Source organism: Pristis pectinata, chromosome 13 (genome assembly GCF_009764475.1).
Source record: "Pristis pectinata isolate sPriPec2 chromosome 13, sPriPec2.1.pri, whole genome shotgun sequence".
NCBI classification, from domain to species: domain Eukaryota; kingdom Metazoa; phylum Chordata; class Chondrichthyes; order Rhinopristiformes; family Pristidae; genus Pristis; species Pristis pectinata.
In genome coordinates this window covers 1,194,239-1,218,687 of record NC_067417.1, presented here as the reverse complement: position 1 = coordinate 1,218,687, position 24,449 = coordinate 1,194,239, and the positions used below count along the sequence as shown (strand labels likewise).

The 24,449-nt window shown below is 45.0% G+C and overlaps 1 protein-coding gene across 1 annotated transcript in view; it reads left to right on the top strand.

The window, feature by feature from the left end:
* Positions 1-1,010: 1,010 nt before the first annotated feature.
* The window catches only part of LOC127577407 (Fanconi anemia core complex-associated protein 24-like), a 113,566-nt gene continuing 90,127 nt past the window's right edge, over positions 1,011-24,449 (top strand). Inside the window, exon 1 of the mRNA XM_052028596.1 lies at positions 1,011-1,054. The gene's annotated coding sequence lies outside the window, so the exon portion shown is untranslated. The remainder of the gene's footprint in view (positions 1,055-24,449) is intronic.

Here is a 24,449-nt window from a genome sequence, read left to right as displayed (position 1 = left end):
TCTCCCCGGATCCTGCCTCTCGCCTGTCCCCTCTCCCCCAGATCCCCCCTCATCCCCGCCTCTCCCCTCTCCCCAAGATCCTGCCTCTCCCCCCTCATCCCTACCTCTCCCCCAGATTTCCCCTCCCCCGCCTCTCCCCTGGATCCCCCCTCTCCCCTCCACCCGGACCCCCTCTCTCCCCCCAGAGCCCCCCTCTCCACCAGATCCTGCCTCTCGCCTGTCCCCTCTCACCCCTCACCCTCGCCTCTCCCCTCTCCGCCAGACCCCCCATCCCCCCTCTCCCCCAGGTCCTGCCTCTCGCCTGTCCCCCTCACCCTTGCCTCTTCCCTCTCCCCCAGACCCCCCCTCATCCCCTCTCCCCAGATCCTGCCTCTCCTCTGTCCCCTCTCCCCCCCACCTCTCCACCAGATCCCCCCTAATCCCCACCTCTCCCTGGATCCTGCCTCTCACCTGTCCCTTCTCCCCCCCCCCGCCTCTCCCCCAGATCCCCCCTCATCCCCACCTCTCCTCTCTCCGCCGGACCCCCTTTCTCCCCCCAGATCCCTTCTCCCCCCCGAATCCTCCCTCTCCCCCGGACGTCGCCCTTTCCCCCCCCGATACCCCCTTCCCCCCGGATCGCCCCTCTCTCCCCCTGCTCCCCCCCCGGTACCCCCTCTCCCCCTCCGTTTTCCTCCCCCCAGATCCCCCCGCTCCCCTCTCTCCCCCCTGGATCCCCCCTATCCCCAGATCCCCCACCCCTTTCCCCCGCGGATCCCCCCTCTCCCCTCCCCCCCCGGACCGCCCCTCTCCCCCGGATCTAGCCGCTCCCCCCCCCGGACCCCCCACTCTCCCCCCCTCTCCCGCCACCCCCCTGTCCCCGGGTCCCGCCGGCGGCGCCGCTGCTCAGCCGGGGCCGAGTGGAGCAAATCAGCGGCGCTGTTGTCAACCTTCCCGACCTTGTCACGTGATTGACCACGTGGGACGACTTCCGCGCCAGGCGCATGCGCGCTACGCATTCTCTCCTGGGGACGGCGCAGGCGCGGTGTGGGCAGCCGCTGTGGAGGCGATCGCAGGGGTAAGGGTCCGGGCGGGGTTACCATGGCGACGGGGCCCAGCTGGGGCAGCGGCGCGGCCGGGTATCTCGGCTGGCATCGGCCGGCGGAAGGGACGGTGAAGTGGGGCAAGGCTGGCGAGCGGGTGCTCCGGCCCGGGCTGCTGCCAGCTGCTCCGCAGCCGAGCCTGCAGTGATGGCTCCGGCTCCGGCTCCGGCTCCGAGCTCCGGGAGCCTGCCTGCGTCCGCCCGCTCGCTGCCGTGCTCTCACACCTTGGGGTCTGCAGTCCAAGCCGACCTCAGAAAAGCAGGCGAGCTTGCAGGCAGTGCAGTCTGTTCTGGAACTCTCTCCCTCAACGGGCGGTCGAAGGAGAATCTTTAAATAATTTTAAAGCCGAGGTAGATTCTTGGCAAGAAAGACGGTGAAAGGGTAACGGGCGGTGGGCAGAGTCGTAGAGCTGAAACCACGATCAGATCTTATTGAATGGCAACGTAGCCTCGAGATCCTCACAATATTTGTTTGTATTGCTAAATATCCCAGAGTCCCAAATAGTAGTTTGCTCTAACTGAGCAACAGTCAGCATTTATGGAGAAGAATTGGCCGGCTTTACAACTGTAAAATCTTGCTCAAAAGTGCTGTACTTGTGGAAGCTGGCTTGGTAATTGCTGATGGGATTTTGTGTTGGAGAATATTTAATTGTAAATGGGACCAATTTTGTGATAAAATGTTTGCATCTTTTATACTTTTTCACATTTCTTTTATTATCATTAAGGAAGAAATAGTGAAACATCTGGATAGAAGTGGTACCGTCAGGCAGACACAGCATGGATTCAGGAAGGGCAGGTTTTGTTTGACAAACTTACTGGAGTTATTTGAGGATGTAATGAGTGCAGTGGATAGAGGGGAACGGGGGATGTTGTATATTTGGATTTCCAGAAGGTGTTCGATAAGGTATTGCATAAGATAAGGATGCATGGAATTGGGGGTAAGGTATTAGCATGGGTAGAGGATTGGTTAACCAATAGAAGGCAGAGAGCTGGGATAAATGGGTGTTTCTCTGGTTGGCAATCAGTGGTGAGCAGGGTGCTGCAGGGGTCGGTGCTGAGCCTGCAACTATTCACGATGTACATTAACGATTTGGAAGAGGGGACCAAGTGTAGCGTATCTAAGTTTGCTGATGCGACTAAATTGAGTGGAAAAGCAAATTGTGCAGAGGATGTAGAGAGTCTGCAGAGATATAGATAGGTTAAGTAAGTGGGCAAGGGTCTGGCAGATGGAGTACAATATTGATAAATGTAAGGTCATCCACTTAAGAATGAAAATAGAAGATCAGGTTATATTTTAAATGGCGAAAGATTGCGGCATACTGTTGTGCAAAGGGACTTGGGAGTGCTTGTGCATGAATTGCGTGCTGTTGGTTTGCAGGTGCAACAGGTTATCGAGAAGGCAAATGGAATGTTGGCCTTCATTGCTAGAGGGATTGAATTTAAGAGCAGGGAGGTTATGTTGCAACTGTACAGGGTACTGGTGAGGCCACACCTGGAGTACTGCATGCAGTTCTGGTCTCCTTACTTGAGGAATGGTATACTGGCTTTGGAGGCGGTCCAGAGGAAGTTTACCAGGTTGATTCCGGAGATGAGAGGGTTAGCCTATGGGGAGAGATTGAGTTGCTCTGAATTCCAGAGAGTAATGAGGGAGGATCTTATAGAAACATATAAAATTATGAAAGGGATAGATAATATAGAGGCAGGAAGGTTGTTTCCACTGGTAGGTGAGACTAGAATTGGGGAACGTGGCCTCAAGATTTGGGGGAATAGATTTAGCATGAAGATGCGAAACTGCTTTTCCCAGAGAGTAGTGAATCTGTGGAATTCTCTGCCCAGGGAAGTAGTAGAGACTACCTTATTAAATATATTTAAGATACAGTTGGATAGATTTTTGCAAAGTAGGGGATTTGAGGGCTAGGGGGGAAAGGCAGGTAGGTGGATCTGAGTCCACGGCCAGGTCAGCCATGATCTTATTGAATGGTGGAGCAGGCTCGACGGGCCAGATGGCCAACTCCTGTTCCTATTTCTTATGTTCTTGTTATGTAATTGAATTTTTCTGTTTGGATTTTAAAAAAAGAAAGCAACACGTGCCAAAATATGAAATCAAAGTCCTGGCAAAACTTGCCAAGACAGGAAGTAAGTGGAGAGAAAGAGAATCCATAGGGTTACCATCTCAACTGAGGAGAGGTCATCACTTGAAATGTTAACCTACTTCTCTCTCCACAGGTGCATCCTGATCTGCACTGTGCACTTCCTTTACTTCCTGTTTTCATTTTAGATTTCCAGCCTTCCCAGTATTTTGCTGTTTGGAATTTTCAAATGCTCAGTGGTTTCAGTAGAGTATAGGATATAAATGCAAGGCTTATTAGATCTTTTGTGTGCTGTATTACCTATCTATTTGTTTTTTAATGTGAAGCTGGCTTCTAACAGAATGAAAGGAAGGGTTTTATTTCTGTAGAGCCTGCTTTATCCCTTTGCACCTCATCAAGTACATTTTGAAGTGTAATTAGGGAAAGTGCTTGAATCTGTTATTAAGGCAGTGGTAAAGGGGCACTTAGGACATTAGATTGGATGGAGTCAGAATGGGAAATCATATTTAATAAAAATAGAAAATTATTGGAAATTGTCAGCAAGTCAGGTGCAAGTGGTGGCAGTGGAAAACTCGATGACGCTGGAGGAACTCAGCAGGCCAGGCAGCGTCTGTGGAGAAAAGCAGGCGGTCAACGTTTCGCGTCAGGACCCTTCTTCAGGACTGAAGATAGGGAAAGGGGAAGCCCGATATATAGGAGGGAAAAGCAGAGCAGGTGGACAAAAGAGGGAGGTGGGCTGGGCACAAGGTGGCAGTGCCAGCTGGGAGCAGCTGGTGGACGCAGTTGATCGATCTGCAGGGGTATAAAGAGGAATGAAGAGAAGGGAGAAGTTTGGAACTGTGACGTGCAGAATGCTGCAGTACTGGAAATAAGGGAATGCTGAAATATCCAGCAGGTCTCATCATCTGTAAAGACAAAAACTGAGCTAATGTTACATAGAACATAGAACAGCACAGAACAGGCCCTTCGGCCCACAATGTTGTGCCGACATAGCTATTCCCTCCTGCCTACAGAATGCCCATATCCCTCTATTTTCCTCTCATTCATGTGCCCATCCAAGCCCCTCTTAAAAGCCCCCAATGAATTTGCCTCCACCACCCTATCAGGTAGCATATTTAAGGCATCCACCACTCTCTCAGTAAAAAACGTAGCCCTCATGTCTGTTCTGAACCTACCCCCTCTCACCTTAAATCCATGCCCTCTGGTATTGGATCTCTCAATAATGGGAAAAAGATATTGCTTGTCCACCCTATCTATGCCCCTCATCATTTTATACACTTCCAACAGATCACCCCTCAGCCTCTGCTGCTCCAGAGAAAAGAACCCAAGTTTGTCCAGCCTCTCCTGATAGCATATGCCCTCTAATCAAGGCAGCATCCTGGTAAACCTCCTCTGCACCCTCTCTAAAGCCCTGACATCCTTCATCAGAACTGGCCAACCTGAAATTTTCAAATTCAGTGTTGAGTCCTGAGAGCTGTAACTTGCCTAGATGGAAGATGAGGTACTGATTCTCAACCTTATGTTGGGCTTTGTCCGAACAATGTAAGAAGAGGTCAGAGTGGGATGGGGAAGTCAAATGACACAACTGGAAGCTCAGGGTCAGTCTTGCAGACAACAGAGGTGTTTTGCAACATAGTCACCCAATATGTGTTTGACCTCTCCATTGCGGGGCGGGGGAGGGGGCAATGTTGTGAGTACCAAACGCAGTATTCTAAATGAATTCGTGCAAGTGTATTTCTGCTTCACCTGGGGGTTGGAAACAGAAGGGCAAAGGGCAAGTATTGCATCTCTTGAAATTGCCTGGGAAGGTGTGGTGAGAAGGGGAGTGGTTGGTGGAGATGAATCGGGGATTTGCTGAAGGAACACTCCCTCTGGAATGACGATGATAGGGGAGGAGGGGGTGTGTCTTCTGGTGGTGTGAAGGAGGCAGGAATTATGGAGGATGATCGGTTGAATGTAAAGGCTGGTGGAGTGGAAGGTGAAGGTGAGGAACCCTGTGTTTGCTCCAGGTGCAGGGAGAGGCGATGAGAACAGAAGTGCTGAAATGGAAAAGACATTGTGAAACCTGCCAGCCTGGTGGATGGGAAATCCTGCTTAAAGATCTCAGAAGCACTGGTGTGGAAAGTCTTGTCATCAGATACAATGGAACCAGGGAAGCTGGGAAAATAGATGGAATCCTTACAGGAAACCGTCTGAGAGGAGGTGTAGTCAAGATGGTTGTGGAAGTGTGTGGGCTTGTAATAGATGTTGATTGTTAACCCAACCCCAGGGGAAATATGGTAAAGTCAGAAAAAGAGAAGAATAATGGACAGATGTGAAGGAATTTCTTCACCCAGGGGAGAATGAATCTTTGGAATTCTCTATGTGGGAGAACTGCAGAGGCTCAATTGCTGATTATAATCAGACATATCTTTGACAGTTAGCAGGATAAGACTAGTAGAGTCATGGTGGAGTGGGGAGGTTTCCAGCTCTTCACAGTCTACGTATATCAGTGACAGACCAAAAGGACCAAATGTCAGGTTTGCTGATGATACAAAATGGGTTAAGTTGAGTTTATTGTCAATACACACGTATGCACAGGTACATTACAGCACAGTACAGCCCCTTTGGCCCACAATGTTGTGCTGACATTTTATCCTGCTCTACCCCTTCCCTCCCACGTAGCCCCCCATTTCTCTATCATTCATGTCCCTATCTAAGAGCCTCTTAAATGTCCCTAATGTATCTGCCCCCACAACCTCTGCTGGCAATGCATTCCACGCACCCACCACTCTCTGTGTAAAAAAAAGCTTGCCTCTGACGTTCCCCCCCCATATCTTCCTCCAGTCACTTTAAAATTATGCCCCCTCATGTCAGCCATTTTCGCTCTGAGGAAAAAGTCTCTGATTGTCCACTCGATCTATGCCTCTTATCTTGTATACCTGTATCAAGTCACCTCTCATCCTCCAAAGAGAAAAGCCCTAGCTTGCTCAACCTATCCTCATAAGAGATGCTCTCCAATCCAGGCAGCAACCTGGTAAGTTTCCTCTGCACCCTCTCTAAAGCTTCCACATCCTTCCTATAATGAGGCGACCAGAACTGAACACAGTACTTCAAGTGTGGTCTAACCAGAGTTCTATAGAGCTGCAACGTTATCTGGCGGCTCTTGAACTCAGTACCCTGACTAATGAAGGCCAACACACCATACGCCGCCTTAACAACCCCATCAACCTGCGTGGCAACCTTGAGGGATCTATGGACGTGGACCCCAAGATCCTTCTGTTCCTCCACACTGCTAAGACTCCTGCCATTAACCTTGTATTCTGCCTTCAAATTCCATCATGGCAGATGGAAAATGTGAAGTTATCCACTTGGATGAACAATAGAGGTGTTTAATTTGTTAAATTATTAGATGTTGAGTGATGTGAATATTTACAGGAATTTGGGAGTTCTTGCACACACACTACAGAAAACAGCTTGCTTCACCTGCATGTTGGTTATGAAGGCAAATAATATTTAGTCTTAGGATTGGAGCAGGCTTAAAGATGTCTTACAGCAATTATATAGGGCTTTGATGAAACTACACTTAGAATATTTTGTACAGTTCTGGGCTGTTTACTTAAAGCGGTTTACTTCCCATAGAGGAAATGCAGCAAAAATTCACTCAATAGGTTCCTTTAATGATGGTTTGCCACATGAGAGTCGTTGACTAGACTTGGCCAGTGTGAGAAGAAATCTTGTTGAATCTCATAAAATTTTTGCAGGGCTCACCAGTCTGGGTGCAAAGAGGTATTTTTCCTAGCTGAGGCATCTAGAACCAGGTCCACAATCTCTGAGTAAGGTGTTGGTAATTTAGAGTCATAGTGATACAGCATGGAAATGGACACTTCAGCCACCAAATCAACGCTAATCATCAAGCACCCATTTTTTACACCAATCCTACCCTGACCCATTTTAATTCTCTCCACATTTGACCGTGTTTGGCAAGGTCCCTCATGGGAGGCTCATCCAGAAGGTTAAGATGCATAGGATCCACAGTAACTTGGCTGAATGGATTCAGAATTGGCTTGCCCATTGAAGACAGGGTAGTGGTCGATGGGACTTATTCTGGCAGGAGGTCTGTGACTAGTGGTGTTCCACAGGGATCTGTACTGGGACCTCTGCAGTTTGTGATATACTGTATATAATTGACCCAGATGAAAACTTAGATGGGTGGGTGAGTAAGTTTGCAGATAACATGAAGATTGGTGGTGCTGTGAATAGCGTAGAAGACTGCCAAAGGATATGGCAGGATATAGATCAGTTGCAGATATGGTTGGAGAAATGGCAGATGGAGTTTAACCCAGCCAAATGTGAAGTGTTGCACCTTGGGAGATCAAATGTAAAGAGACAGTACATTGTTAATGGCCAGACCCTTAGCAGTGTTGACATGCAGAGGGATTTCGGGGCCCAAGTCCATAGCTCCCTGAAAGTGGGTACACAGGTTGATAGGGTAGTAAAGAAGGTATATGGCACGCTTGCCTTTATTAGTTGAGGAGTTGAGTTCAAGAGTAAGGAAGTTATGTTGTAGCTTTATAAAACTCTAGTTAGGCCGTATCTAGAGTATTGCATTCAATTCTGGTCGCCCCATTACAGGAAGGATGCGGAGCTTTGGAGAGAGTGCAGAAGAGGTTCACCAGGATGCTGCCTTGATTAGAGGGCAGGTGCTATAAGGAGAGGTTGGACAAAATTGAGTTGTTTTCTTTGGAGCGGCGGAGGCTGAGGGGAGACCTGATAGAGGTTTATGGCATTATGAGAGGCATAGATATGGTAGAGAGTCAGAATCTTTTTCCCAGGGTCAAAATGTCTAATACTAGAGGACAGGCATTTAAGGTGAGGGAGGGTAAGTTCAAAGGAGATGTGTGGGGAAACTTTTTTACACAGAGCGGTAGGTGCCTGGAATGTGCTGCCTGGAGTAGTGGTGGAGGTAGGTATGATAGGGGCATTCATGAGGCTCTTAGCTAGGCACATGGATGTGTGGGAAATGGAAGGATATGAGCATTGTGTAGGCAGGAGAGATTAATTTAGTTGGGCATTTGATTACTAACTTAATTAGTTTGGCACAACATTGTGGGCTGAAGAGCCTTGTTCCTGTGCTGTACTGTTCTATGTTCACATTCCCAACTTACGCCAGTTCTACTAATCATCTACACACACTAGGGGCAATTTATAGTGGCCGACCCACATGTCCTTACGATGTGGGAGGAAACAGGAACACCTCAGGGAAACCCACTGTTACAGAGAGAATATGCTAACTGACAGCATCTGAGGTCACATTAAACCTGCTGGAAGCAACTCCACCAGTTGGGCTGCCCACTGAGATGAAATGTTTCTTCATGCAGATGCTGGTTAACCTTTGGAATTCTCTAAGATGGAGGGCTGTGGAGACTTGGTCATTGAGTTAATTGAAAGCAGAGATTGAGGATTTATGAATATTAAGGGAATTGAGGGTTATGGGGCAGTACCGCGGTATCAGCCATAATTTTGATGAATGATGGAGCAAGCTCAAAGGGCCAAATAGCCTCACCTAATCCTATTTTTAATGTTATATTCTTTATCCAATTCCCTTTTGGAAGTTACTGTGGTATTAAAGCATCATCTTCCTCGGCGCATTCCAGAACAAAACTTGCTACATAGAACATTGAACAGTACAGCACAGGAACAGGACTTTTGGCCAATCATGTCTGTTCTGACCATGGTGCCAACTTAAACTACACATCTGCCAGCACATGGTGTATATCCCTCCTTTCCCTACCTGTTCATGTGTCTGTTTACATGCCTGTTAAACCATGTAATGTTTTTCCTCTCATGTCCCCTTCGTTCTTTGCCAAACACCTTAATTCTATGTCCTTTGATTACATAACAAAAAGGAGCAGGAATAGGCCATTTGGCCCCTTGCACCTGCTCTGTTGTTCCATTTACCTCAGTGCCATGTTCCTTCACTAACCTTGATTTCCTTGATAGCTAAGAGAATTATCTGGACTGTTCACAGCACAGCTATCAGTTGACTGCATTGGTACATGTGTGGAAAATGTGAGTGAACTGGGTGGATTTTTGCAACTCAATTAGTTTCCTGGTCACCTACTAATACTAGCTTTTTAATTCCACTACTTATTTAACTAACTGAATGCAAATTTCATAGTTGTGATGGTGCAATTGAAATAATTTGTCCTGATGAACATTTGAGCCCTGTGGGTTTTAACGATCATCTAACCACTCAGCCTCCTGAACCCACTGCATTGTACTACCTCCAGATGGAATTTATTAACCAATGAGATGGCCTTTTTCAGATCTCCATGTGCATACAATTCAAATGGAACAAACCAGCAAATAACTGATAAAAGCCCATATCGGGCTGAATTATCAATCCTCAAGGGCTTGGTTGTCGTTGCCCGATCTGTCTATTAGACACACTGCTTGATAGAAGAAATGTATTTGCATTTCTATTGCATCTTTTATGACTTTGGTGTGAGCCAAAATACTTTACAGCCAATAAAGTCCTGTAGCAAAATAGACTCTATTGTAACATGAGAAAGTGAGATTGAACAATATGAGAATCATCAAGCAATCAGTTTTAATAATATTAGTTGCAAAATAAATATTGCTTTGGGCCTCTTTGAAATCTTTTATCTAAACCTAAAAGGGCAAACATTGTGAGAAGACCTGGAAAGGAGCGACCTCTTGCACTGTAGCACTCCCTGTGTATTGTTTTAGCATGTCAGCCTGGATTTTGGTGCTCCAGCCTTGGAGTTGGATGTGAATCTTTAGCCTTCTAGCTCTGACTTTTCACTGGGTCATGGGTGATGTACAAATGGTGTAGGATTAAACCATGAAAAACATAAGTCAAAGGCTAATTCCTATCTTGTGCAAAGTTAGTGTTCTCAGTCATGTGAACATGAAGGATTTTACAATAGCATTCAAGGAATATCCTAGAAACAGCTGTAAATTGGGAATTAGAGGGAAGGGAATAAGGAAAAATTAAAATCACCAAGAAGGCGGTGCGGAGCAAGTCGCTGGAGTTGTGGTTTGACAAGTCCCCAGGTTCTGATGGGTTTTATCCTGGCATCTTAGAAGAAGTTCCTAGTGAGATAGTTGAGGTGTCAGTTTTAATTTTCCAAAGTTTCCTAACTTCAGAGAAGGATCCATAAGATTGGAAAATAGTGAAAGTAATTCTTTTATCCAAAAAGCGAGAGGGTGTAGGAAACTACAGACTGGTTAGTTTGACATCTGCCTTTGGGGAAAATGTTTGAAGCTATTATTAAAGACATTAGAGCAAGGCACTTAGAAGAATCAGGCAGCATGATAGTATGTTTGACATGTGGTATGCATAAAGAGGAAACAGAAGGTATTTGATAAGGTGCAGCATCAAAGATCATTGTGGAAAATAAAAGCTTATGGTGCTGGAGGTAACATGCTGGTGTTGACAGAAGATTGGCTGGGTAATAGGAAACAGCAGGTATAAGTATGACTTCTGGTTGGAAAGATGTAATGTTGACCATGAAAGCCAGTCTTTTGGTCAGCTGCTGAAAATAAAACACATCGTACACTTGGTTTATTCTCCTTAAACAGATATAACTGAAGCTATTCTATCACTGGTGTGTTAAGAGTTAAGTCCCCACCCCCCCCACCCCCCTCCCCCAACACCCCCAAGCTGTACATGATTCTGACTGTTGCTCATGTCCCAGACCCAAGGTTCCTCCTCTTGTTGACTGTTGGGCTCTCAGCTATCACTGCCAATGTACTTGATGTTTCTTCTTTTGTTTTTATACCAATCTTTCAGACTGTTACAGCTCATCAAACCCTATATAAGCCAATCAGACATAGGACCGTGGAATTAATTGCTTCTGATAGTTTTCTCATAGGGTCTCATGACCAAGTTTTCTCAAATAGATATTTCATTGTTTTAACCTAGGCCTGTCGTTTTCTCTGATCACATAGTAACAGCTAGCTCTCTGCCCACTGTTGAGGCCTTGGATGCCATGGGAGATGTTTCCGAGTGACCCATTGTTTCTTATCTCATCGCCATATGATGGCCACTGTTGTCTTGATACCTTGGGGCCCAGCAAAGCCAGGCAACTTCTGACTGATGATAATGAGATTTAGGGAATGCTAGTTTGCAACTTTGCTTTTTATCTCATGAAAGTTTAGTATGTCTGTATTTCACAGCTTAATTGCCACACATGGTTTCTCAAAACAGTTCCTGATTCATAATTCTGTAACTAAATACTGGGGAACACCCCTCCAATTAAGTTGTTATTAATGCTTTGAGCGTTTTTGAAGAACTTCACAGACCATTAACTATCCTTGTAAGTGGCTTGTCCAAATTGAAAACACTACCCAATCTTCTGTTCAGACAGGGGTCAAGTCAGGGGTCAATCAGCCTTTGCAAGTCAACTTTGTATTGTTCTATTTCTCTTCTTGCATAACTTGTAGCTCATGTAAAGTTGGCTTCTTTTCCCATTGCGCTTTATGGAGGCTTAGCTGCTACCCATGCGACTACAGGCATAGTCTGATAATGATCAGAGATGTGCCATGGGGATTGGTGCTGGGGCCTCAATCCTTTACAATTTGTATTACTGAATTGGATGAAGGCCCTGAAGGTATGTTTACTATATTGCAGAAAATGCTGGAGAAACTCTGCAGGTCAGGCAGTGTCTATGGAAAGAGAAACAATTCCAAGTTCATCAGAACTGGGAAAAAGAGAAATGAGTTAGTCCGGTGGGCAGAGAAGGTGGGGAAGGTGATGGTGAAACAAAGCAAATTTCTTTGGGTGAAATAATGTCATTGAGGTAAGAAAGTAAGTTTTGAGGATAATGTAATGGGTTACTCAGGGATATTGATAGCTTTAGATCTGGCAAATGGTGTACAATGTGGAAAAATGTGACATTGTTCATTTTGAAAGAAAAAATAAGAAAACCATATTTTTGAGAGATCATGGAGCTCTGAGATGCAGAAGAATCTGAGTTCCTAGAGCAGGGTTTGCCAAAACCATCACTGACAGCTGTCATGGTCCAACCATGTAGATGCCATGGCCAAGAAAGCGCAGAAATTTGGCATGTTCCCGCTGGCCCTCACTAATTTTTATCGATGCACCATAGAAAGCATCCTATCCGGATGCATCACGGCTTAGTACGGCAACTGTTCTGTCCAAGACTGCTAAAAACTGCAGAGAGTTGTGGACATAGCTCAGCACATCACGGAAACCAGCCTCCCCTCCGTGGACTCAGTCAATACTTCTCGCTGCCTTGGTAAAGCAGCCAATATAATGAAAGACCCCTCCAACCTGGACATTCTCTCTTCTCCCCCCTCCCATCCGGCAGAAGATACAAAAGCACGAAAGCACGTACCACCAGGCTCAAGGACAGCTTCTAGCCTGCTGTTATAAGACTATCGAATGGTCCACTTGTACAATAGGATGGACTCTTGACCTCACACTCTACCTCATCATGGCCTTGCACCTGATTGTCTGCCTGCACTGCACTTTCTCTGTAACTGTAACACTTTATTCTGCATTCGGTTATTGTTTTCCCTTGTACTACCTCAATGTACTGATGAGATGAAATGATCTGTATGGATAGCATGCAAAACAAAGTTTTTCACTTTACCTTGGTACATGTGACAATAATAAACCAATTTTCCAAGTAATTATGTGGGCTAACAGAACGTTATTGTTTGTTGCTGGGGAATTGAATACAAAAGCAAGGAGATTATGCTTCAGTTATTTAGGTCATTGGTGAGCCCATATCTGGAGCACTGTTTACAGTACATGCTTCCTTGCATAAGAAAAACAATATTGGAAGTGATTCAAAGTGTGGTTACTAGACAAACCTGGGATAAGCTGGTTGTGTTAGGAGGAAATGTTGTCCCAGCTAGGCTTGTATCCAGTTTAGAATAATGAAAGGCAACTTGATTAAAAACATCCTGAGGGGTCTTGATAGTGTGGGAGAATCTGGAACCACAAGTACACTGTTTAAAAGAAAGAGTTGCTCATTTAAGACAGATGAAGCAAAGGTTTTTATAGGTCGTGAATCTTTGGAACATGCTTTCTCAAGGAGCAGTGGCAGCAGCAGTCTTCGAATATTTTTAAGGCAGGTGCAGATAGATTTTTGACAAGCAAGGGGTGAAAGGTTATTGTGGGCATCAGGAATATCGAGTTGAGGTTACAATCTGATCAGTCATAACCTTGTTGAATTGTAGATCTGGCTCAAGGGGCTGAGTGGCCTACTCATACCTGTAATTCACATTGATTATTTGTACAACTAGATTACTTACAAGAGACTCAGGGATAGTAAAAATTGGACATCTCAATCCCGATCACTAGGCCAGTGTGACAGAGATCAGGTAGGATGCTTCAGTTCAACAGAGCCTTGATCAAGATTCATCTGGGGTACTGCTTTCGTGTCAGGGCACCACAGCTTGGGAAAGAGGTATTTCTCTCGGAGATGCTGCAGTGCAGATTAATGAGAATCATGCTGGTGCTGAAGGAGTTAAATTACAATTTTTTTCTGATTTTTTTTAAAAATCTAGTTGAGTTGCTGAAGACTTTAAAAGGATTTGTTGGTGTAAATATGAACATCTTATTTTCTTTGGCAGTGACGTCCAAACAAGAAACACAAACTTAAAATTGGAGCCAAAGGTGTTTGTGAAATTGGAAGCACTTTCTTTCAGAAAGGGAAACTAAAGTGTGGACGTCTGTCACTGCAAGACTCTGGATAGGTTCGGTTTGCAGTTCTGGAGTTCCTCAATGCAGTGTTCTGGGCCTAGCCATGTTCTGGTGGCCGCCTTTCCATCATAACATCAGAAATGGGGACTTTTTTGCTGATGATTCCACAATGTTCTTTTTGCAGTTTATCAGGAAGTGAAGCAATCCATGTCTGCATGCAGCAAGATCTAATATTCAGGCATGAGCTGATCAGTGGTAAGTTACATGTTAACCACATAAGAGCCAGACAATGACCATTTCCAACAAGAAATGGTTTGGTAATTGGTTTATTATTGTCACATGTACTGAGATACGAAAAGCTTTGTTTGCATGCCATCCATACAGATCATTCTATACATAAGTACGTTGAGGTAGTAAAAAGGAAAAACAATAGCAATGCAGAATATTGTGTTACAGTTACAGAGAGAGTGCAGTGCAGGTAGACAAATAATGTGCGAGGGCCATGATGAGGTAGATTGAGAGATCAGGAGTTCTTTATTGTACAAGAGGTCTGTTCAAGAGTCTTATAACAGCGGGATAGAAGCCATCCTTGAGCCTGGTGGTGCATATTCTCAAGCTTTTCTATCTTCTGCCTGATTGGAAGGGGGGAAAAGAGAGAGTGACTGGGATGGAGGGGTTTTTGATTATCCTGGCTCCTTTACTGAGGCAATGAGGTGTAGACAGAGTCAGTGGCGGGGAGACTGGTTTTCATGATAGACTGGGCTGTGTTCACAACTTTTCGCAATTTCTTCTTGTGGTCTTGGGCAAAACAGTTGCCGTACCAAACTGTGATGCACCTGGATAGGATGCTTTCTATGATGCATCTGTAAAAAGAATTGGTGAGGTTCATTGGGGACATGCTGAATTTCCTTGGCCTTTTGAGGAAGTAGAGGCGCTGGTGTGCTTTCTTGGTTATAATGTCTAGACCAGGGTGAGTTATTGGTGATGTTTACACCTAGGAACTTGAAGCTATATTATCACTGACGTATGTTGTGAAATTTGTTGTTTTGCAGCAGCAGTATAACCATCTGCACCTCGGCACTATCGATACAGATGGGGTGTGTACTCCGCTCAGTTTCCTGAAGTCAGTGACCAGCTCTTGTTTTGCTGACATCGAAGGAAAGGATGTTGTCGTGACACCATGTTACTAAGCTCTCTATTTAAGCAACTTCCCTTGCCATTCAATTACACTATTATTGAACTCGCCACCATCAACATTCTTGTGGGGTGGGGAGGCACTCGTATTAGACCTTAAGATTGGGCCATTCGATCATGGCTGATTTATTTTTCCCTCTCGATTTCCCCCATTCTCTTCCCCATAATCTTTGACACCATTACTAATCAAGAACCTAGCAACCTCCGCTTTAAATACACCCAATGACTTGGCCTCCACAGCCGTCTGTGGCAATGAATTCCACAGATTCACCATCCTCTGGTTAAAGAAATTCCTCCTAATCTCTGTTCTAAAGGGACGTCCTTCTATTCTGAGGCTGTGCCCTCTGGTCCTAGACTCTCCCACTACTGGAAACATCCTGTCCACATCCCCTCTATCCAGGCCTTTCAGTACTTGGTAGGTTTCAATGATCCCCCTCATCCTTCTAAACTCCAGTGAGTACTGGCCCAGAGCCATCAAACACTCCACGTATGTCCTCAACTGACCAGACAGTTACCTGGATTAGCCAGGTAACTACTATGGCTACAAGGCAAGCAGAGGCTGGATATTCTCCAGTGAGTGACTCAGTGACTCATCTCCTGATACCCCAAAGCCTTTACATTGTCTACAAGACATAAGTCTGAAATTAAAAAAAAGTTGCTGGATGAACTCAATGGATCAAGCACCATCAGAATCAGATTTATTATCACTGGCATACGATGTGAAATTTTGTTGTTTTATGGAGCAGTACAGTGCAAAGACATAAACTTACTGTAAATTACAAAACTAATAAAGTGCAAACAAGAGGAATAATGAGGTAGTGTTCATGGATACATGGACTGTTCAGAAATCTGATGGCGGAGGAGTGGTTGAAGTTTTTGGTCTCGACCTGAAACACCAACCATCCCTATTCCCCCAACAGGTGCTGTTTGACCTGCTGAGTTCCTCCAGTAATTAGATTTCTTTTTGTTCCAAATTCCAGCATCTGCAGTCTCTTGAATCTTCATGAGTCAAAAGTGTGATAGAATACTTTCCACGAGCCTGGATAAATCCAGCTCCAATAACACTAAAAGCTTGTCACCATCAAGGGCAAAGCTGGCCACTTGATTGTCAGCTCATCTACCATAAACATTCATTCCCTCCATCACTGGCACGTCATCGCTGTGCTGCACACTGTCACAGTACCTTGACAGCACCTCCCAAACTTTGACCTCTTCCACCAAGTAGCACATGACAGTGAACTCTGGAAATTTCCCACAAGTCACACACTGTCTTGACATAGAAGTATTTTACAATCCCGTCATTGCTGGATCTGAATCCTGGAATTCTCGTTTAACAAAACTACTGTTGTCATGACATGGGTTGCAGCTGCTTTTGCTGAGTTGTTGGCGTATGTTGCAATTGTGCATCATACTGAGCGGACTCAGGAAGCTGGGTGCAAAGAACCAGCTGAGTTTAAATATTTACATTATTGTTTAAACTTTGCAGTTTATGTTTCGGGTGTGGGATCTGGGAGAACATAAGCTGCCTTTAATTGCTAAGAGATCAATGTGATTAATATTTTTAATTTGCTGACCCACTCTGCTTCCAAAGGTGATAACGTGTCCCAGTTAGTGTCCCTCTGCTGCCACCTGTTGTGGTTTTCTCCAGGAAGTTTAGAGGCACGGTAGTGTAGTGGTTAGCTTAACGCTATTACAGTGCCAGCAACACGGGTTCAGTTCCCGCCACTGTCTGTAAGGAGTTTGTACGTTCTCCCTGTGTCTGTGTGGGTTTCCTCCGGGTGCTCCAGTTTCCTCCCACGTTCCAAAGACGTACGGGTTAGGAAGTTGGGCGCATTCAGAACAGAGATGCAGAGAAATTTCTTTAGCCAGAGAGTGGTGAATCTGTGGAATTCATTGCCACAACATTGAGGTACCTGTCTTGCATACCGTTCGTACATATCAATTCATTACACAGTGCATTGAGGTAGTACAGAGTGCATTGAGGTATTACGGGATAAAAACAATAACGGAATACAGAGTAAAGTGTCAGCTGCAGGGAAGTGCATTGCAGGTAGACAATAAGGTCAAACAAGGTAGATTTTGAGGTCAAGAGCCCATTTCATCATATAAGGGAACCGTACAATAGTCTTATCACAGTGGGATAGAAGCTGTCCTTGAGCCTGGTGGTATGTGCCCTCAGGCTCCTGTATCTTCTGCCTGATGGGAGAGGAGAGAAGAGAGAATGACCCGGGTGATGTTCACTCCTAGGAACTTGAAGCTCTCAACCCTTTCGACCTCGGCACCATTGATGTAGACAGGTGCATGTGCACTGCCTCTTTCCTGAAGTCAATGACCAGCTCTTTTGTTTTGGTGACGTTGAGGGAAAGGTTGTTGTCATGACACCATGTCACTAAGCTCTCTATCTCCTTCCTGTACTCTGACTCATCGTTATTTGAGATATAGCCTACTACGTTGGTATCATCTACAAACTTGTAGATGGAGTTAGAGCAGAATCTGGCCATGCAGTCAGATGTATATAGGGAGTAGAGTAGAGGGCTGAGGATGCAGCCTTGTGGGGCACCAGTGTTGAGAATAATCATGCTGGAGGTATTGCTGCCTATCCTCACTGATTGTGGTCTGTTGATCAGAAAGTCAAGGATCCAGTTGTAGAGGGAGGTGTTGAGTCCCAGGTCTTGGAGTTTGGAGATGAGTTTTCTTGGAATTATAGTATTGACGGTGGAGCTGTGGTCAATAAACAGTAGTCTAACGTAGGTGTCTTTACTGTCCAGATGCTCCAGAGATGAGTGTAGGGCCAGGGAGATGGCATCCACTGTAGACCTGTTTCAGCAGTAGGCGAATTGCAGTGGGTTGAGATTTGCACCGATGGGCCAAGATGGTTTCCTATTCCTTCACAATCATATGGGCCAAACGCAGGCAAATGCGACTAGTTTAGATGGGAATGTTGGTCGGCATGGACCAGTTGGGCTGAAGAGCCTGTGTCTGTGCTGTATGACTCTGACTCTGTGACCCATCCTGATGGCGTGACTTGCATTGGGCAAACTTCCATAGGTACCAACAGGATTTTTAATATTTCAAGGGACCATTCCATTTGTGTGCGCCTGGAGAGTAAGTTTTAGTGAGCTGTGCCACTGCTGTAGTCTGAATTGCACATACACTGCCATGCTTTCCATTCAGACATTTTGCAGAGCATTGCCTATACAGACACTTGACACTAAGTTGCATGAGAACTGCTGTCCAGCAGTTTTCTGGCACTTTCTAGCCCACAACTGGGGGTCACAGTCTCAAATAATGTGTTGGACGTTCAGGACTGAGATCAGAAGAAAATTCTTCAAATAGAGGGTGGTGAATTTTTGGATTCTCTACCTAAGAAGCTGAGGAGGCTCAATAGCTAATGGTAGTGGTTCGCGTAACCCTATTACAGCACCAGTGACCCGGGTTCAATTCCAGCCACTATCTGGAAGGAGTTTGTACGTTCTCCCCGTGTCTGTGTAGGTTTCCTCCGAGTGCTCCAATTTCCTCCCACATTCCACTGCTCCACCAGTCACCTACCTACCAGCCTCTGGCTGTTACCCTCCCTCCTCTCCCACCCAGCCCCATCTGCTTGATATTTTTTCTTCTTATCTGGTTCAACCTATTACCTATATGCCTCTGTCTCACCCCTCCTTTCACTTCTATATACCAGTTATCATCCCTCTACACACTCAGTCCTGATGCAGGGTCTCGACCGAAACATTGGCCATCCCTTTGCCTCCACAGATGCTGCTTGACCTGCTGAGTTCTTCCCGCAGTTTGTTTAATGGGCGAGGTTCCCTTGTTCGATATGATTTGGTACAGAACAACTTTAAATTCTGAACTGTGTGAATTAGCTTGTATTGACTGAGGTAGAAGTAATGTTGATCCAAATGTCCTATGACCTTGAAGTTGGGGCAAAGGCTGCTGCCTCTGAACCCTGCTGGAACACGGGTTTAAATGTGGCCATCGGAAAAGGAACTATGCGAACCTTATCTAGTCCCATCTCCTGCCTGGACACTCGCTGGTATTATTAGGCACTAAATAATGCAGGGAGAGTTGGATAAAAGAAAAATACTGATATTCAAGTTTGCAATATCTACCTTCCTAATAGAGTGTTGCAAAACACTATACACGTATTGAAGTACCTATTGAATGCAGGTGACCACTGTGTTATAGGCGTTTGGGTTACGGAAATTCGCCCTTACAGAATTCACAAATCACTACCCAAGAATTCCCTCTTGTGGAATTAATGTTGGGGGGAGGGTGGGGAATACATAAATACAAATTGCGAAAGAAGCAACCGTATTTTGTGTCTTTATTTTTTTCATCTCTCATTTCTTGACGCGCAGATAATGTAGCTGTTTTTGTTAGCATGGTGGGTTCATTTTGCTGTTTAGCAGATTTTTAAAGGATTTTCCATATTATTTACCCTCAAGATGTCTGAACCAGAGAGAAGTGGTAAACTAAAACGGCCACTATTATTTGTTGTGAGTAATATCATTATCTACATTTGATATTATTTAGAAGTGTAGGTCTGCATTCAAACAGGATTGGCAGGTGACAAGTGGAGACACGAGGCTGACACCTACCACCACCCCCTCCTACACCCCTCCCGTTTTTCCCTCTCTCCTTATCTCCCTCTATGTATTGCTTTTCAGCCTTCAGTTTGTTTTGTGCTCCAGATTATAACATCTGCAGTTATTTATGTTTCCAAACACAACTGCCGGCCACTTAAGAGATTTGCTTTGGAAATGGTCAAGGCAATCTGGTAAGTGGTGCCCCCCACCCCCAGTTGTAGTACTGTCATTCCTTTTGAGAGAAAATCATCCTGTAGCAATTAAATTGCACTTGTAAAATAGGAGTCAGTGGGAAATGGGGTTTAATGTCACGGAAAACACGATACAGATGTTTTTCTAGGATTGGAATCTGTCTGTAGCAGAGGGGTTGTTTGTATAATGACTAGCATGGAGGTGTAGCGGTTAGTGTAACGCCATTACGGCGCCAGCGACCTGGGTTCAATTCCCGCTGCTGTTTGTAAGGAGTTTCTATGTTCTCCCTGTGTCTGCATGGGTTTCCTCCCACATTCCAAAGACATATGGGTTAGGAAGTTGTGGGCATGCTATGTTGGTGCTGGAAGTGTGGCGACACTTGCGGGCTGCCCCCAGCACATTTTATGCAAAAGATACATTTCACTGTGTTTCGATGGACATGTGACTAATAAAGATATCTTATTGTAATTTAGAAATGTAGCAATTTATGCAGAGTAATCTCTTGCAAACAGAATTGTTGCAATAACCTCCTAAACTGTTTTAATGACGTTGATTGAGGGATAAACCTAGATTCTTGTGTTGATTGTGGGACAGTGAAGGTGACGGCCGCAAGGCCACACCTGACATACTGTGTCCAGTACAAGGCAGAGCGTGGTTTTCCTTTGAATTTAAAAGGTGAATCTGGCATGCTGCTTTCATAAGCTGTTCCTCTGAATTTATCAATCTATGAGAAATAGTAACTCTCAATATCTTTAATTAATGAAACATATCATTCAAATAAAATTGATGTAGTTTAGCAGTGCCATGCAGTGACAGACAGTCCCTGATATGTGTTGACTGTCAGGTACTTGCTGTGCTTTTCCATCTCTTTGGGGAATATTTATTATAGTTCAAGATGGATGTAATTAAATGTCACTATTGTATGGTAGATTCCCTCAGGGAGCAGTTGAATTTCATTCATTTTTAGCTTGAGCCTCTTCATAGGCTGCTCCAGCTCTGTGTTATAGACAATAGACAATAGGAGCAGAAGTAGACCATTCGGCCCTTCGAGTCTGCACCGCCATTTTGAGATCATGGCTGATCCTCAACAATCAATATCCTGTTCCTGCCTTGTCCCCATATCCCTTGATTCCCCTATCTATAAGAAACCTATCTAGCTCCTTCTTGAAAGTGCCCAGAGAATTGGCCTCCACTGTCCTCTGAGGCAGTGCATTCCACAAATTCACAACCCTCTGGGAGAAGAAGTTTTTCCTCACCTCTGTCCTAAATGGCCAAGCCCTTATTCTTAAATCATGCCCCCTGGTCCTGGACTTCCCCAACATCTGGAACATATTTCCTGTCTCCATCTTGTCGAATCCCTTAATAATCCTGTATGTTTCAATCAGATCCCCTCTCAATCTTCTCAATTCCAGCGTGTACAATCCCAGTCTCTCCAACCTCTCAGCATAAGACAGTCCCGACATCCCCAGAATTAACCTCGTAAACCTACGCTGCACGCCCTCTATAGCCAGGATATCCTTCCTTAACCCTGGAGACCAAAACTGTACACAATACTCCAGGAGTGGTCTCACCAGGGCCCTGTACAAATGCAAAAGAATCTCTTTGCTTTTGTACTCAATTCCCCTTGTAATACAGGCCAACATTCCATTAGCCTTCATCACTGCCTGCTGCACTTGCTCATTCACTTTCAGTGACTGATGAACAAGGACTCCTAGATCCCTTTGTATTTCCCCCTTACCTAACTCCACACCATTCAGATAATAATCCGCCTTCCTGTTCCTGCTCCCAAAGTGGAGAACCTCACACTTATCCACATTAAACTTCATCTGCCAAGTATCTGCCCACTTACCCAACCTATCCAAATCACCTTGAATTCTCCTAACTTCCTCTACACATGTCGCACTGCCACCCAACTTTGTATCATCAGCAAACTTGCTAATGTTATTCACAATGCCTTCATCTAAATCATCAACATAGATTGTAAACAGCTGCGGTCCCAGCACCGAGCCCTGTGGCACCCCACTAGTCACGGCCTGCCATTCTGAGAAACATCCATTCACCCCTACCCTTTGTTTCCTATCCGCCAACCAGTTTTCTATCCATGTTAATACCTGCCCCCCCAATTCCATGAGCCCTAATTTTACCCACCAATCTCCTGCGCGGCACTTTATCAAATGCCTTCTGAAAGTCGAGGTATACAACATCCACTGAATCTCCCTCGTCTATTTTCCTGGTTACATCCTCAAAAAAAACTCCAGTAGATTAGTCAAGCATGATTTGCCCTAGGTAAATCCATGTTGACTCGACCCAATCCTATCATTGCTATCCAAATATGCCGCTATTTCATCCTTAATAATGGACTCTAGCATCTTCCCCACCACATATGTTAGGTTAACTGGACGATAGTTCCCCATTTTCTCCCTCCCTCCTTTCTTAAAAAGTGGGATAACATTCGCCATTCTCCAATCCTCAGGAACTGACCCCGAATCTAAGGAACATCGGAAAATGATCACCAATGCATCCACAATTTCTAGAGCCACCTCCTTTAGTACTCTGGGATGCAGACCATCTGGACCTGGGGATTTGTCAGTCTTCAGCCCCATTAGTCTACCCATCACCATTTCTTTCCTAATGTCAATCCACTTCAGTTCCTCTGTCACCCTCTGCCTTTTGTCCATCCTTACCTCTGGGAGATTTCTTACATCTTCCCCTGTGAAGACAGATCCAAAGTACTTATTAAATTCGACTGCCATCTCCCTGTTTCCCGTAATAATTTCACCCGATTCGATCTTCAAGGGCCCAACATTGTTCCTAACTAACTTCTTTCCCTTCACATACCTAAAAAAAGCTTTTGCTATCCTCCTTAATATTCCTGGCTAGCTTGCCTTCGTACCTCATTTTTTCTTCCCGGATTACCTTTTTAGTTAAATTCTGCTGCACCTTAAAAATTTCCCAATCTTCCATCTTCCCACTCAGCTTGGCTCTGCCATACTTCTTCCTTTTTAACACAATGCTATCTCTGACTTCCTTTGTCAGCCACTGTGGCCCCTTTCCCCCTCTTTGAGTCTTTCCTTCTCTGGGGAATAATTGATTAGTCATGGAGCTTGTGAGAATGTAAGGAGGGAGATTTATGAGCAGAAGCCCCAAGATGGGCTTGCAGATAGAATTAGTTTCATTGTTTTCTACACTCCTCCCCTAAACCCATAAAGTACTGCTGTGTATAATTCCCCAGACACCAAGTGCCTTCTGAAAGGTTCCCAGTTTTGATGTAATGTTTACATGATGGACATTTGCAGGATATCTGACTCTGGAGAGGCCATGTACCCAAGTCAGATCTTTTGTGTCCATGGAGTTTTCACCAAGTATTACCAGGGGTGCTGACGCTAACTTCAGTACTGCTATTGTTGCCTAATCCAGAAGGATGTCATGTTGCAGTTGTACAAAACGTTGGTTAGGCTGCACTTGGAGTATTGTGTACGGTTCTGCTCACCACACTACAGGATAGATGTGGTAGCATTAGAGCGAGTGCAGAATGGATACATCAGGATGTTGCCTGGAACGGAGGGCTGTAGTTATAGGGAGCGATTGGATAGGCTGGGTTTGATCTCACTGGAATGTAGGAGACTGAGGGGTGAACTGACAGAAGCATATAAGATTATGAGAGGCATAGATACAGTAGATAGAATGTTTCTCCCATGGTAGGGATATCAAAAACAAGGGGTTTATAAAATTATAAATGACATAGAAAGGATATGTCAGTCTTTTTCCCAGGGTTGTGGGGATCTAGAACTGGGTGGCATAGGTTTAAGGTGAGAGGGGAGAAATTTAAAGGAGATCTAAGGGGTAGCTTTTTCCACACAGAGGGTGGTGAATATTTGGAATGAGATGATAGAGGATGCAGATACAATTAAAAGGTTTAAAAGAACCATAGAACCATAGAAAACTACAGCACAGAAAACAGGCCGTTCGGCCCTTCTAGTCTGCGCTGAAACATTATTCCACTAGTCCCATTTACCTGCCCCTAGCCCATACCTCTCCAGACCTCTCTCGTCCATGTATCTATCCAATTTACTCTTAAAAGTTAAGAGCGAGCCAGCATTTACCACATCAGATGGCAGCCCATTCCACACTCTTTGAGTGAAGAAGTTCCCTCTAATGTTCCCCCTAAACCTTACCCCCTTCACCCTAAAGCCATATCCTCTCATACTTATCTCTCCTAATCTAGGTGGAAAGAGCCTACTTGCATTAACCCTGTCTATGCCCCTCATCATTTTATAAACCTCTATCATATCTCCCCTCATTCTTCTCCGTTCCAAGGAATAAAGTCCTAACATGCTCAATCTTTCCTTATAACTCAACTCCTGAAGACCCGGCAACATTCTTGTAAAACTCCTCTGCTCTCTTTCAATCTTACCGACATCCTTCCTGTAGTTCGGCGACCAGAACTGCACACAATATTGTAAATTTGGTCTCACCAATGACTTATACAACCTCACCAAAACATCCCAACTCCTATACTCAATACTTTGATTTATAAATGCCAGGATGCCAAAAGCCTTTTTTACAACCCTGTCTACCTGTGACGTCACTTTCAAGGAATTATGTATCTGAACTCCCAGGTCCCT